This window comes from Haematobia irritans, chromosome 5, assembly GCF_050003625.1.
Source record: "Haematobia irritans isolate KBUSLIRL chromosome 5, ASM5000362v1, whole genome shotgun sequence".
NCBI lineage: Eukaryota > Metazoa > Arthropoda > Insecta > Diptera > Muscidae > Haematobia > Haematobia irritans.
Genome location: NC_134401.1, coordinates 56820780 through 56831732, shown reverse-complemented (window position 1 = coordinate 56831732; position 10953 = coordinate 56820780). Strand labels below are relative to the sequence as shown.

Sequence of the window (10953 nt, the reverse complement as noted above, 5' to 3'; positions counted from 1 at the left end):
CGCGTTCAAATACCATAACCCGTGACTAAATATAATTTTTCTCTCATCAAGTGTGTTGTCGTATGCCAATTGCCGTAATCGCGCTATATAAATTTTGTTACAGCAGGTGTGTTGTCCAAAGCCACTTGCCACGTTCAAATAACATAACCCGTGACTAAATATTCTTCCAAGTGGGTTGTCGCATACCACTTGCCGTGATACCAATCTGCCAAATGTGTTGTCGTATGCCACTTGCCTTTCCCTTTTACGTAAACCCATTATCCATGTGTGTTGTCGCAAGCCACTTGCTTCCCTTTCGTGAACGTTGCTAAACCGTTTTATCAAGTGCGTTGTTGCAAGCCACTTACCGTGACCCCATTCTGCCAAGTGTGTTGTCGTATGCCACTTGCCGTGATTCCGTTACGTGAGCCTTGACAAATCGTTCGACCAGGTGTGTTGTCGCAAGCCACTTGCCGCGATCGAGAGTCTTAAACAATTGCCTCATTCTCGACACAACACAAACTTACGTGTTGTCGAAAGTCGTAAGTTACGAAAACCCGTGAAACCATCTTCGGAGTTACATCGTCACGAAACGTGTGTTGTCGTAAGCCACAAGTAATAATACGCCTTTTCCGCGACCGTCCTAGCCTATTTACATTCCGTACGATCGAGAACCGCGGCCGTCCACGCTACACCAGTCCACCACGTTTTCGAAGTCACACAGTGACTTAGATTACACGCTGTGCTACGCCTATAGACCCCAGACCCTAAGACCGTTATGACCCGACAACTAATCACCACCGACTCATCATACGAGGGGTACCCGACGAACGCCAACCAACAGACGGAGTGTCGCACGTCTCGGGGAAAATTATTATTCCGGAGGACTAAGTAGGATAACCACCGCACTGCCGGCGTAGTGTCGTCCTAGGTCACGTCAATACATCACCGGCATTGAATATTGACGGATCGGGCTGTTTCCATGAAGCCGTGTTGCCAACGACGAAGTGCCGGTCAAGGTCACGTCGAGGACTGGGAAGACCAGCAGATGAAGAACATTTACATTTGATTGTATTGTAGATGTAGCTATTCTTTTAAGTCGAAATAACGTCTTTTCTCTACTAAAATCGAAATAACGTCTTTTCTCACTACAAATATAAATTTCTGTGACGAACCCTTCCCCCGCGAGTTATACCCTAGCACGGGAGGGAAAACACGTCGTTACAATGATTCTTGTTAGACGTATTTAAATAACACAATTAAATTTACATGTAATTGACTGACAAGCAACATAGAGGGTGCTTCATTTTGCGGTATACCAGTATGAAATGAGCGTTGTTTTTATACCCTCCACCATAGGATGGGGGCATATTATTATACCCTCCACCATAGGATGGGGGTATATTAACTTTGTCATCCCGTTTGTACCACATCGAAGTATTGCTCTAAGACCCCATAAAGTATATATATTCTGGGTCGTGGTGAAATTCTGAGTCTGTCCGTCCGTCTGAGCATGTCCGTTCGTCCGTCCGTCTGTTGAAATCACGCTAACTTCCGAACGAAACAAGCTATCGACTTGAAACTTGGCATAAGCAGCTGTTATTGATGTAGGTCGGATGGTATTCCAAATGGGCCATATCGGTCCACTTTTACGTATAGCCCCCATATAAACGGACACCCAAATTTGGCTTGCGATTGCTCTAAGAGAAGCAAATTTCATCCCATCCGGCTGAAATTTGGTACACGGTGTTAGTATATGGTCTCTAACAACCTTGCAAAAATTGGTCCACATCGGTCCATAATTACATATAGCCCCCATATAAATCGATTCCCCGATAGGGCTTGCGGAGCCTCTAAGAGAAGCAAATTTCATCCGATGCGCCTGAAATTTGGTACATGGTGTTAGTATATGGTTTCTAATGACCAATGAAAAATTGGTCTACATCGGTCCATAATGATATATATCCCCCATATAAACCGATCCCCCGATTTGGCTTGCGGAGCCTCTAAGAGAAGCAAATTTCATCCGATCCGGCTGAAATTTGGTATATGATGTTAGTATGTGGTTTCCAATGACCTTGCAAAAATTGGTCCACATCGGTTGATAATTATATATAGCCCCCATATAAACTGATCACCAGATTTGACCTCCGGAGCCTCTTGGAAGACCAAAATTCATCAGATTCAGTTGAAATTTGGTACGTGGTGTTAATATATGGCCGCAATCACCCATGCAAAAATTGGTCGAAATCGGTCCATAATTATATATAGGCCCCATATAAACCGATCCCCAGATTTGACCTCCGGTGCCTTTTGGAGAAGCAAAATTCATCCGATCTGGTTGAAATTTGGTACGTGGTGGTAGCATATGATATTTAACAACCATGTCAAAAGTGGTCCATATCAGTCCATAATCATATATAGCCCCCATATAAACCGATCCCGAGATTTTGTTTTGGAGGGCACATAAGATTCGGCCTGGCCGATCTTACGGCCGTATATACTTGTTGAAAATAAAGTACTAATTATTAATGGGATAGTAAAAAAGGTCAGAAATTGTTTGTTGTGCAACATTTAAACATTCAAAGTGTCATATCCCTCCAATATCGTTATTCGGCGTCTTCAAACTGTTTTGGTGGTCTTCCACATTCTTCATGTCACACATCAAAATCATTATTTCTGAACCTTTGGCACCATATTTTGCATGTTGCTTCTATTAGAGCATTGGTCACCATATGTCTCGACAAGCATTCGATGCAACTGTGCACTTTTCTTCAAATGAAAACCAAAAATTAATGCTTTCCGCAAATAATCACTTTTTGGTACAAACTTCGATATTTTTAACACGATGAAAACATTATGTTATCTGTTCATTGACTTGATATATACTGAATATTTTTCACAGATGGAATAGCAAACAAACAAAAAAATAAGGACTCGCTCACAACAAATGTTCCCTATCGAGACATTTATATCTTGACGCTCACTTCATACCGGTTACCTGGTATATTCGCGAAAGGCGTGTTCACCGTACTCAAAATATTAACAAATGTTATTATGATCATTTTTTAAGAACTTTTACTTTTTCCGATTTATTGGGCGGGATACGTAGATTCTTTGTATGATTGTAGCCTTTTATATTTCGGGATTTTGCAACAATAATGTTGCAATCTACCAACGTTATACGAATTTAGAACGTTTTGACATACGAGCGGTATTTGCGTTGTTTATAGCAACTTAAAGGATTCATCTTGTGATTAAATTGTGGCAATTTTCGTACGATTATTTTTTATAACTTTCGACGTAGATTATTTAACAAAAGTGCATTGATGAAATAAATTTAATTTTTGGCGTTGAAGTTCCGTCAAGGACAAGTATTTCTCGGTGGTATGGGGAATTCAACCGAGGTCGAAGTTCACACCAAGACGAATTTCGTGAAGGTTGTCCAAAATCAGTTGTTGTTCTGGAAACCATTGATGCTGTGTGCAAACTGATATTGCAAGATCGTCATGTGACCTGGCAATATAAACCTTTACATAGCTCCCAATAGGTTAGGTGGCAGCCCGATATATCAGGCTCACTTTGACTTTCAGTCCATTGCAGGGATGGAAAATACAATTTTTAAGAAAGTACAAAAAAGGTATTTTTTTTTTTTGAGCGAAAAAGTACTTTTCACTAAATTTCAACAAAAATCCCATTGGGTGATTATTGTCCAGAGCTTCATTAGACTGAATTTAAAACGAATAAAATTTTGTTTGTCAACTCCTCAATTTAAAAAAAATGAAAAAGTTTTCTATAGAAATAAAATTTTGAGAAAATTTTCTATAGAACTAAACTTTGACAAAATTTTCTATAGAAATAAAATTTTGACAAAATTTTCTATAGAAATAAAATTTGGACAAAAATTTCTATAGATATACATTTTTAACAAAATTTTCTATAGAATTAACATTTTGGCAACACATTCTATAGAAATAAAATTTTTACAAAATTTGCAATAGAAATAAAATTTTGACAAAATTTTCTATAGAAATAAAATTTTGACAAAATTTTCTATAGAAATAAAATTATGAAAATTGTTTCTATAGAAATAAAAATTTGAAAAAATTTTCTACAGAAATTAAATTTTGACAAAATTTTTGATAGAAATAAAATGTTGACAAAATTTTTTATAGAAATAAAATTTTGACAAACATTTCTATAGAAATAAAATTTTGACAAAAATTTCTATAAAAATAACTTTTGCCAAAATTTTCTATAGAAATAAAATTTTGACAAAAATTTCCACAGAAATAAAATTTTGACAAAATTTTCTATAGATATAACATTTTAACAAAATTTTTTATAGAAATAACATTTTGACAACATTTTCGATAGAAATAAAATTTTGACAAAAATTTCTATAGAAACAAAGTTTTGGCAAAATTTTCTATAGAAATAAAATGTTGACAAAAAACAAAATAAAATTTTGACAAAAAGAAAAATATTTTGACAAAATTTTCTGTAGAAATATAATTGTGAAAAAACTTTCTGAAGAAATAAATTTTTGCAAAATAATATTTTTTGGTACTTTTTGTTTCGCATTATTTTAGTAAGCGATCGGTAACTTCTAATCTAGAAAATGTTCGAGTGGAAGCGTAATATAGATAAATTGGTGTTTTTGACTATGGCTTTTACAAAATCGAGATTTTATTCCCGCATTAACTTGTCTGTTTTGCCAACTTTGTAAAAGATTATTAATTAACAAGTTTGTTAAAGACTTTCTCAAAATATTAAAATATTTTGTCAAAACTATTGTCTACACAAAAGGTACTAAATCATTCGCGGGGGTACTACAGTACTGACGAGGGTGGAAAAGTATTGAAAAAGTACTATAGTACTGCATTTTCCATCCCTGGTCCATGGTGATACCAAAGTGGTGAACTTCTCTCTTATGAGTTAAGATTTTCCTTACTTGCTTTGGATTGAATTTCCAAAAGAAACTTTATTTAACACACTCTTTATGTCAGTTTTTGTACGTGACGGGATAAAATAAGAAAAATCTGTAGTTTATACAGCTGTGAGACACCTTATCGATTCATGGTGAATTTGTGATTAATAGCTGGCACACAAACCAAACAAAAATGTAGTCAGCAAACAAAATAACAATACTCACCAATAGCATTAATAGTATTTTTTTGCAAACGCCCTGTTCACACGAGGTGAGTTTGTATAATGACAATTGTAGACACAAACCATGTGGAAGTATATAGAAAAAGCACCCTGTGTAGTTTTAAAATTTTAAGAGACACCTTGTTTTTTGGTTTGTCTTTCTCTTTAACAAAAACATTTTGTAACAAACTCAATGTGGTTTCCGTGGTGTAGTGGTTATCACATCCGCCTAACACGCGGAAGGCCCCCGGTTCGATCCCGGGCGGAAACACATAACTTTTTTTTGTCAAATAATATCAATAATAATAATTTTCGAAAACCGAAAAAGGGATTGATTCGATTAATAAAGTGAGTCCAAAAAATACGGATCATACGTTATAAAAGAAAAGGTCTGCAATGAACATGAAGTTTGGGGTTAACAAAATTTTAGTGATAAAATAATAAAACATAACAAAAAATAAACTAACATAAAAAAGAATAGAAAAGTCAAAAATTAAAAACAAATATCTAATTTTTCAAAAGGGAATTAGTTCGTTTTGCTCATAAGATTAATAAGAGCTCGTTAATTGTTTAGAACGATTATATGAAATTGTTTCAAGACAAATGATTTCTACCTAGCATACTATTTGACCCCTATATACCTAATTCCGATTTTTGGTATTTTCATATTTCACACAAAACTAACTATCTAGTGAGACGGTTACAAAAAACAACTAAGAAAAATCAAAAGTCAGGCGGGCCGACTATATTATACCCTGCGCCACTTTGTAAATCCATGTTTTCAATACCATATCATATCCGTCAAATGTGTTTAAATCTGACTCGATCTGGACAAAAGTTGTTAGATTTCTACAAAATCTATAGACTTAAAATTTAAGTCGGCTAATGTCCTGGGGTGGAACACAATGTTAGTAAAAACCAAGTATATACGGCCGTAAGTTCGGCCAGGCCGAAGCTTATGTACCCTCCATTATGGATTGCGTAGAAACTTCTTCTAAACACTGCCATCCACAATCGAATTACTTAAGTTGCGGTAACGCTTGCCGATGGCAAGGTATCTTAAAACCTCCTAACACCATCTTCTAAATTGTATGTATGTCCATACGTGGTATACATTAAATCAAAAAAGATCGATCCAATACGTATATAATTCAGATTGACAAAGTAGACATACAATTTTGACAAAATTTTCTACAGAAATAAAATTTTAACAAAATTTCTATAGAAATAAAATTTTCAAAAAATTTTCTATAGAAATAAAAATGTTGACAAAATTTTCTATAGAAAGAAAATGTTGACAAAAATTTCTACAGAAATAAAATTTTAACAAAATTTTCTATAGAAATAAACTTTTGACAAAATTTTCTATAGAAATAAAATCTTGGTAGATTATTTTTGGCTCGAGTGGCAACCATGATTATGAACCGAATAAAATTTGAACAAAATTTTCTAGAGAATAAAATTTTGACAAAATTTTCTATAGAAATAAAATTTTGACAATGATGAAAATTTTATTATGAACGGAATAAAATTTTAACAAAATTTTCTCTAGAAATAAAATTTTGACAAAATTTTCTATAGAAATAAAATTTTGATAAAATTTTCTATAGAAATAAAATTTTGGTAGATTATTTTTGGCTCTAGTGGCAACCATGATTATGAACCGATATGGACCAATTTTTGTGTGATTGGACAAATTTTGGTATGGTTCTTAGCGACCATATACTAACACCACGTTCCTAATTTGAACCGGATCGGTTGAATTTTGCTCCTCCAAGAGGCTCCGGAGGTCAAATCTGGAGAACGTTTTATATGGGGGCTATATATAATTATGGACCGATATGGACCAATTCTGGCACGGTTGTTATAGATCATATACTAACACCATTTTCCAAATTACAACCGGATTGGATGAAATTTGCTTCTCTTGGAGACTTCGCAAGCCAAATCTGGGGATCGGTTTATATGGGGGCTATATAGAATTATGAACCGATGTGGACCAATTTTGCATGGTTGTTAGAGACCATATACCGATATCATGTACCAAATTTCAGGCAGATCGGATGAAATTTGCTTCTCTTTGAGGCTCCGCAAACCAAATCTGGGGATCGGTTTATATGGGCGCTATATATAATTATGGACCGATGTGGACCAATTTTTGCGCGGTTGTTAGAGACCATATACCAATACCATGTACCAAATTTCTGCCGGATCGGATGCAATTTGCTTCTCTTTGAGGCTTCGCAAACCAAATCTGGAGATCGGTTTATATGGGGTCTATATATAATTATGGACCGATGTGGACCAATTTTTGCATGGTTATTAGAGACCATATACCAACATCATGTACCAAATTTCAGCCGGATCGGATGCAATTTGCTTCTCTTTGAGGCTTCGCAAGCCAAATCTGGAGATCGGTTTATATGGGGTCTATATATAATTATGGACCGATGTGGACCAATTTTTGCATGGTTGTTAGAGACCATATACCAACATCATGTACCAAATTTCAGCCGGATCGGATGAAATTTGCTTCTCTTAGAGCAATCGCAAGCCAAATCTGGGGATCGGTTTATATGGGAGCTATATATAATTATGGACCGATGTGGACCAATTTTTGCGTGATTGTTAGAGACCATATACCAACACCATGTACCAAATTTCAGCCGGATCGGATGAAATATGCTTCTCTTAGAGGCTCCACAAGCCAAATCTGGGGATCGGTTTATATGGGGGTTATATATAATTATGGACCAATGTGGACCAATTTTTGCACGGTTGTTAGAGACAATATGCCAACACCATATACCAAATTTCAGCCGGATCGGATGAAATATGCTTCTGTTAGAGGCTCCATAAGCCAAATCTGAGGGTCCCTTTATATGGGGGCTATACGTAAAAGTGGACCGATATGGCCCATTTTCAATACCGTCCGACCTACATCGATAACAACTACTTGTGCCAAGTTTCAAGTCGATAGCTTGTTTCGTTCGGAAGTTATCGTGATTTCAACAGACGGACGGACGGACGGACGGACATGCTTAGATCGACTCAGAATTTCACCACGACCCAGAATATATATACTTTATGGGGTATTAGAGCAATATTTCGATGTGTTACAAACGGAATGACAAAGTTAATATACCCCCATCCTATAATGGAGGGTATAATAACATATTGGAAACTTTTAAATCTGAACCAATTTTTAGGCAACTTCGCAAAAGTGTATTTATGATTTGTCGGTCGATAGATATGTATTAGAAGTATAGGAAAATTTGAAGTCATTTTTACATGTGTTTGACTTAGCAGTGGCGAATTTTCATTTTTGCCCAAATCGGAAAAACCTATAATATAAGGAAGCCATATTTAACTCTCAACCGATTTCAAATTTGACATGCATAGGTACTATATTAATTCTACTCCCTGTGCAAAATTTCACGTAAATCAGACTACAACTTTGGTCTCTGTGGTCATATTAGAATAAATCGGGCGAAAGATGCACATGGGAGCTATATCTAAATCTGGACCGATTTCAATAAAATTTATTGCCTATACTACTAATTGTACTCCTTGTGCATTTCAAGCTAATCAGAGTAAAACTCTGGCTTCTGGGGCCATATAAGTCCATATCGGACTTATATGGCCCTCATCGCTGAACAAAATTTGTCGATAAAAAAGCGGATTTTCTGCCACTGATTTTGGTAATAAAATTCAATGATTTGCAAGCGTTGCTAGTTAGTAAGTCTATTCATGATGAAATGTCAAAGCATACTGAGCATCTTTCTCTTTGACACCATGTCTGGAATCCCACGTGATCTGTCAAATACTAATGCATGAAAATCCTAACCTCAAAAGAATCACCCTTTATATACGTCAACTCCTTCATAGTAGACAAAAATATGGAATTAAATATTAATTTCTACGGATTACCAAGGTTTCCTTATATATTTCGGGATTAGAAAACAAAAACAAATATTTATCGTTAAAATTCGCTTTATTGATTTTCAAAATATTCCCCATTAAGATCTACACCCTCCAAAAAAATCGCTTCTGTAACATATACCCCAAACACATTTTGCTTCAAGCATATATATTTTCAGGATTGGTGCAAACAAAATATTTTTTGTATTGTTCAAACATATTATGTTTCACCTTAGGGCATACACTTGTAGTAAAAAATTTTAATGACATTTTCTTTGTGTGGATATATTTTTAAGGCGCCAATTGGTTACTTCCATTCTTTTACTTTCAGCTTACTCTCCAGGTCTCTCTTTCTAAACACATATATGTTTATAGGCTATTTCCAAATTAATATATGTTTGCATCTAGGTTAGGTTAGGTTAGGTGGCAGCCCGATGTATCAGGCTCACTTAGACTATTCAGTCCATTGTGATACCACATTGGTGAACTTCTCTCTTATCACTGAGTGCTGCCCGATTCCATGTTAAGCTCAATGACAAGGGACCTCCTTTTTATAGCCGAGTCCGAACGGCGTTCCACATTGCAGTGAAACCACTTAGAGAAGTTTTGAAACCCTCAGAAATGTCACCAACATTACTGAGGTGGGATAATCCACCGCTGAAAAACTTTTTGGTGTTCGGTCGAAGCAGGAATCGAACCCACGACCTTGTGTATGCAAGGCGGGCATGCTAACCATTGCACCACGGTGGCTCCCTGCATCTAAGCATATTATATTTACAAACATTTTATGTCCCAAATATAATATGTTTTAACATATTAACATATATGTCCCAAACATGTTATGCTAATTTATGAACATTATATGCTTTGCAGTGAAACCACTTAGAGAAGTTTTGAAACCCTCAGAAATGTCACCAACATTACTGAGGTGGGATAATCCACCGCTGAAAAACTTTTTGGTGTTCGGTCGAAGCAGGAATCGAACCCACGACCTTGTGTATGCAAGGCGGGCATGCTAACCATTGCACCACGGTGGCTCCCTGCATCTAAGCATATTATATTTACAAACATTTTATGTCCCAAATATAATATGTTTTAACATATTAACATATATGTCCCAAACATGTTATGCTAATTTATGAACATTATATGCTTTGCAGTGAAACCACTTAGAGAAGTTTTGAAACCCTCAGAAATGTCACCAACATTACTGAGGTGGGATAATCCACCGCTGAAAAACTTTTTGGTGTTCGGTCGAAGCAGGAATCGAACCCACGACCTTGTGTATGCAAGGCGGGCATGCTAACCATTGCACCACGGTGGCTCCCTGCATCTAAGCATATTATATTTACAAACATTTTATGTCCCAAATATAATATGTTTTAACATATTAACATATATGTCCCAAACATGTTATGCTAATTTATGAACATTATATGCTTGCACTTAAAAATATTGTGTTAAAAAAATTGAGTTCCAACCATATAATTTTTACACCCAAACATATGAAAAACAGTATTTTTCGTCCGTTTATATAAAGGGTGATACGGTCAAAATTTGGTCAATATAATCTTGACGTATTTCTTTCAATTTTGCATTTAAAAAACCTGAACACCCCTCATTTTGAAGGTGTGTGTGTAGAATGTTGCTCCTATTTTGATTTTGGAATTCACTCTTCAGTTGTCAAAATGCCGTCCAAGCAAGAAGAGCAGCGTATCAAAATTTTGCTCGCGCATCGCGAAAATCCGAGCTACTCGCACGCAAAGCTGGCAAAATCGCTAAAAGTTGCCAAGTCAACCGTTACAAATGTAATTAAAGTGTTTGGGGAACGTTTGTCGACAGCCAGGAAGTCTGGATCGGGGGGAAATCGAAAACCGGAAGCCGCTGAGACGACAAAGATAG

General features: G+C 35.9%; 1 non-coding gene across 1 annotated transcript; it reads left to right on the top strand.

The window, feature by feature from the left end:
- The first annotated feature begins 5328 nt into the window (after positions 1 to 5328).
- On the top strand, positions 5329 to 5401 carry TRNAV-AAC (transfer RNA valine (anticodon AAC)). Its single transcript has one exon. It is a non-coding gene; the product is annotated as a tRNA-Val (tRNA).
- Positions 5402 to 10953: the final 5552 nt, after the last annotated feature.